A 5,915-nucleotide genomic window follows, 5' to 3' on the forward strand; every position below is an offset into this window, starting at 1 on the left:
TCACACGTTCATCACACATATAGTCGGATTGATTTTTTTCGTCATTGAAAAGACACTTCTCCCTTTTATAAAGAAAACTGACTATACTGCAATTGTCAAATCTGATCATGCGCCAGTTTCCTTGGATATTTCATTTTCCCAAAATGTCACACAGCCAAGAGGCTGGAGATTAGACACATCCCTACTATCAGACAGTCACTTCTGTGAATTCATTGGTGAAGCAATAGATGAGTTCATATACTTTAACAGGTCTGACTCCATATCCCCATCTACATTATGGGAAACGTTTAAAGTTGTTATAAGAGGGAAGATTATTTTGTTATTCTATTTCACATAGTAAGGAGAGAAAACAAAAAGAAAAAGAACTCCTGGAATCAATAAGACACATTGACCAACAATATTCTACCACCCCAACACCTGAGTTATATAAAGAAAGGGTTGCACTGATAACCCAATATGACCTATTGTCAACAGAAAGAACAGAAAAACGTCAGCTTTGGTTAAAAGGACATTATTATGAACATGGGGATAAAGCAGGTCGTCTTCTGGCCTACCAGCTTAAGTGTAAATCCGCGTCTCGCTTAATACCTCAGATACGTAACACATCACAATCCTTGACTGTAGACCCAATAGAGATAAATAACACTTTTAGAGATTTTTACTCCAAACTATACACATCTTCTTCCCCACAAGATAAATCAAATATGATGACTTTCTTAGACAACATTGATACCCCACAAGTAGACACAGAGGCCAAAGACAGCCTTGAAGAAACCATAAAGTTACAGGAGATTGTTGACTCCATTCATAAAATGCGAAGTGGCAAATTACCTGGGCCGGACGGCTATACTGTTGAGTTTTATAAAAAGTTTTCTCCTCAACTCGCTCCCCTGCTACTTGAAATGTTTAACCACTCCTTCAGTCAGAGTCATTTACCACAAACTTTAACAGAGGCTTCCATTTCACTTCTTTTAAAGCCAGACAAGGACCCAAATGACTGTGGGTCATATCGACCTATATCCTTGCTTAACGCTGATGTTAAAATTTTAGCCAAACTGTTAGCTTCAAGACTAGAGAATGTTACCACCAATATCATCTCAACGGAACAAACTGGTTTCATAAAGGGCCGTCAGTCCTTCACAAATATCCGTAAACTTTTAAATGTTATTTACTCTCCTGCGTCCAGGGAGACTCCTGAAGTTGTTGTTTCCCTGGACGCGGAAAAACCATTTGACAGAGTGGAATTCAGTTACTTATTTACTGTATTGGATAAATTTGGTTTTGGCTCAAACTTCATATCCTGGATACATTTATTATATACATCTCCTAAAGCATCAGTAATTACAAACAAGATATCTTCCCAACTATTTTCTCTCTCAAGAGGTACACGCCAGGGCTGCCCTCTTAGCCCACTTTTATTTGCATTAGCTATCGAACCTTTATCAGTCAAATTCAGGACAACCCCTAATATCTTTGGTATTCGTAGGTTCGAAACCGAACATAAAATCTCTTTATATGCTGACGACTTACTTCTGTATATTTCTGACCCATTATCATGTATTCCGAATATTGTCAATGTCCTTAACGACTTTGGGCTTTTCTCTGGTTACAAATTAAATTTCTCTAAGAGTGAATGCTTTCCAGTTAATAATTTGGCTCTTCAGTTACCAGACAATGCATTCCCTTTCCATATATCAAAGTCTGGATTTAAATATTTAGGCATATACATCACCCGTGCTCTCTCTGATCTCTATGAAAAGAACTTTAAACCCCTCTTGCTGAAATTGGACGCTGATTTTAAGAGATGGTCTGGTCTTTACTTATCTCTTCCAGGTAGAGTTAGTTGTATAAAAATGAATGTCTTACCCCGTTTCTTATACCTGTTTCAATGTCTCCCAATATTTTTGTCTAAGTCTTTTTTCCAATCTTTAAATAAATTAATCTCCTCTTTTCTTTGGGCAAATAAAAATGCTAGAATCCGCAGAGTTTTTAGAAAGGCCTAGAGATAAGGGTGGCCTGGCACTACCTAATATGAGAAACTACTACTGGGCATCTAATATTCAAAAAAATATATATTGGTACCAGAGTCCTCAGTTAGATTGGTGTAAGATTGAGGCAAACTCCTGTACTTCTACCTCACTTCCTGCTTTGCTCACTGCCAGTTTACCACTCTCACCCTCTAAATTCACTTCTAGCCCTGTGGTATCTTCTACTCTGAGGATATGGATACAATTCAGACAACATTTCAAACTAAAAGATTTTTCTATATACAGCCCTATTTGTAATAATCACCTTTTCCCTGCTGCCAGAATAGACCATATCTTCACTTTATGGAGGTGGAATGGTTTGGATGCATGTAACCGTCTCTATATATGTTGAGAAGGCGTCGTAGCACGGACCCACAACAGGGGGCGCAAATGAACGGACAATGAGTAAGCCAAAAGGTAACAATTTAATGTTGTGATAATACACAACGAAACGTGTCTTAATGTTCACAGTCAATAAACACCAGGTGACGTGTGGGCAGGCTCGACGATAGAAGACGCCCGACGAGAGAGAAGCCGCGTCCCACACGGCTTCCACCACCAACGGCCTGAAGAACACCGGAGCCGCCAAGTCCCGAGTCCCCAGGTGGCCTCTGTCTTCGGCTGTCGACCCTGGTACTGCTGGCAGAAAACAGAAAGATGATGTGTGAGTCCGCACACTCAGTGATTAACAGTCCAGACACCGTTAGGAGGGAGCACCTCCACCTCCAGATACGTTATCACTTGTGCAGCTCCTGTTTGTCTTCCTTCTGGATGGAGTGAGAGACGAAGACCGTCGTCCTCTCACTATCCGCCAATCCAGTCTTCCACAGACTTCACAGGTACGCGGCTGCACACAGATCACAGTTTAGATACACTAACAACAGCAGAGAAGAATTACCTTAGTACTGGTAGTCGATTTCTCGGCGGGGAGGTGGAGTTGCAGTCCGGCTTATATGGTGGTGTAGATGAGTGACAGCTGGAGTAATGAGTGACAGCTGTCACCTCCTCTGGGTCTGGCGCCCTCTTGTGCTTGGAGCCCGCACTCCAAGCAGGGCGCCCTCTGGTGGTGGTGGGCCAGCAGTACCTCCTCTTCAGCGGCCCACACAACAATATAGATGGCATTTTTGCCAATTTTACGGACCTCTCTGCCAAATTCCACTTACAAAAATCTGACCTATTCAGATATTTTCAGGTCCGTCATTTTGTTCAAAGTCAAAGTCCAACATTTCCTGCTTCTCCAGCTGACTCAGGACTTAAGAAGATTTTGCGTAACCCTATGCATTTCAGGAGGCATATCGCAAATATCTCAGATATAATTACCTCTCTTCAGGAAACGACATTAGATGGGCTTAGAACTGCATGGTCTGAAGAACTTGGCTCTGAAATTCCTGGATACATTTGGGAACATGCTCAGGAAAGAATTAATGGAACATCATCTTGTGCCTGGCTCAGCCTGATACAGTTCAAAGTCTTTCACAGAACTTACTACACTAAATCTAAACTCTCAAGAGTCTATGACGACATTGATGACAGGTGTGAGCGCTGCAATTCTGCTCCAGCAAATATGACCCATATGTTTTGGAATTGCCCTAAGCTAACTGAATTTTGGTCATCTATCTGTAAAACACTAAATGATGCATTTAACACCAAAGTCAAACCATATGCAGATATGGCCATCTTTGGAGTGCTGGCTGATGAGCACATGCTACCCATTGACAAGATGAATGCTTTTGCCTTTGCATCTTTGATAGCCCGTAGAAATATAGTCTTACATTGGAAATCCCCTGAACCACCCAAAGTGTCTGGCTCACCGAATTAATGTTTTTCTTGAAATTAGAGAAAATTAAATACTTCACTAGAGGCTCAACAAGACAATTTCACAAGATGTGGGACCCATTGATTGAGTACTTTAAAAACCTCAAGACCCTTCTGTAAGCCTATGGAGCCCTGAGATATATATTTGATCTTGCCCAATTATTGACATGTACTTGAATATGTAATGCCCCCAATGTCTGTCATAAATTATATTTTTTTTTTCTCTCTCTCAACTTTGTCACTGTATGGACAACTTAACTCTTACCAGCATTACTGTTATCATTATTATTATTGTTTTTCCCTTTAGTTATTTATTTAATCTATTTAATATCTTGTATTGTTCATTTATTTAACTTTGCTATCTATGCTTATGTTTTTTTTTTTTTCTCTCCGTTACAGCAGTATATGGGTGCTGTGGGTGGGTGGGTTTGTTTGTTAAAAAAACAAAAAAACAAATCCAACTCAAGATATTGTATTTAAATGCATCTTACTTTGTGCTTTCTTGAATAAAAAATATACTTAAAAAAATGTTTGTTTATATATATATATATATATATATATATATATATATATATATATATATATATATATATATATATATATATATATACTTGCAGTTGTTTAATATAATATGAAAATTCAGTAAGGTATATCTTATATTCCAATTGTAAGGTGGAACTATGCTAGTATATAAAGGTTTATCTAAATATCTAAAAAGGAAGAGTAAAATAGGAGAGTAGAGCCACTTAGGTGCCTGGTCTTGAGAACCAGGGATGGTGAATGGCTTTATATCTACTTGTAATAAAATGCTAGTAAAAATCATATATATATATATATATATATATATATATATATATATATATATATATATATATGTATATATATATATATATATATATATATATATATATATATATATATATATATATATATGTATATATATATATATATATATATATATATATATATGTTGTCATTAAAAGACTAGCAGTAATATTACATTGGAAAAAGCAGCAAGGTAAATGACCACAATGGCAAGGCATACTTCAGATTTATATTTTAATACATAAGGATTTTTTTATCCGAGCTTTTAATCAGCTTGAATACAACTTACAAGGCTTCATTTATAAAAATCCATCGAGAATTATGACAGAAAAAAAAACATAGTAAATTCCAAAAATTTCCAGACTTTACATAAAACATTTTTTTTTCTACCCAGGCGTGTATGGGTTCATTAGAAAGAGCAATTAAAGGGCTTTAAAACAAGCCTACGTTTATTAAAATCTGTTAACAAATAGCGACAATAGAGAGAGAGAAGCATCACAGTTTGTCATAATTTCCCCAAATTTCTACATTTTACATAAAAGTTTTTTTTTCACTACACATACATAGGTTCATCGGAAAGAGCTTTCAAAGGGCTTTAAAACAAGCCAAATTTATTAAAATGCGTTAAGAAATAGCGACGCTAGTGCAAAAAAAAAAGCGGTCAGTTTATTATTGATGAGCTGCACATTTCCACTCTTAGTAATATGGCGCCTTCCTGTGTCCTGAGCGACGCTTATAGATTGAGGCGCGTCCAGTCTATATTTACATGTCTATGTTTATGGGTTGTCGGGTTTAACTCCAGCCCTGCAGGGGGTGGCAGACGATAAATGCGTCTGCGTTATTCAAAAAACGATTATGGAGATTTTTTTTTTTTTACTTTATTTTTTCAAAATTTTATTTAGCATTTCAAAAATGGATTATGGAGAGAGAAAACAAAAACAAAACAAAAGGTCATTCTTTGCGTCACGATCAACAGCAGTCCGTGATTGGTCAGTTTGGCTGAATTTTATTTCCGGGTTTTCGTCAAGTTCACTTATTTTTCACCTGCAGCGGTATAAACAGGATATACTTTCAAAATAAAACTAACGTAACTGCGACGTTGATAACTTGTGAAGCGAGCGCAATAAATCGAGTTAACCTGATTGTGATTTTTACGGTTCTTCTGGAAGTTCACACAAATCGCGCAGTGTGACGACGTGGCAATGAATGTGAGAGGTTTTTAAACCGGATCTTGTTGTGGTTTGGTCG

Source organism: Thalassophryne amazonica, chromosome 8, assembly GCF_902500255.1.
Source record: "Thalassophryne amazonica chromosome 8, fThaAma1.1, whole genome shotgun sequence".
NCBI lineage: Eukaryota > Metazoa > Chordata > Actinopteri > Batrachoidiformes > Batrachoididae > Thalassophryne > Thalassophryne amazonica.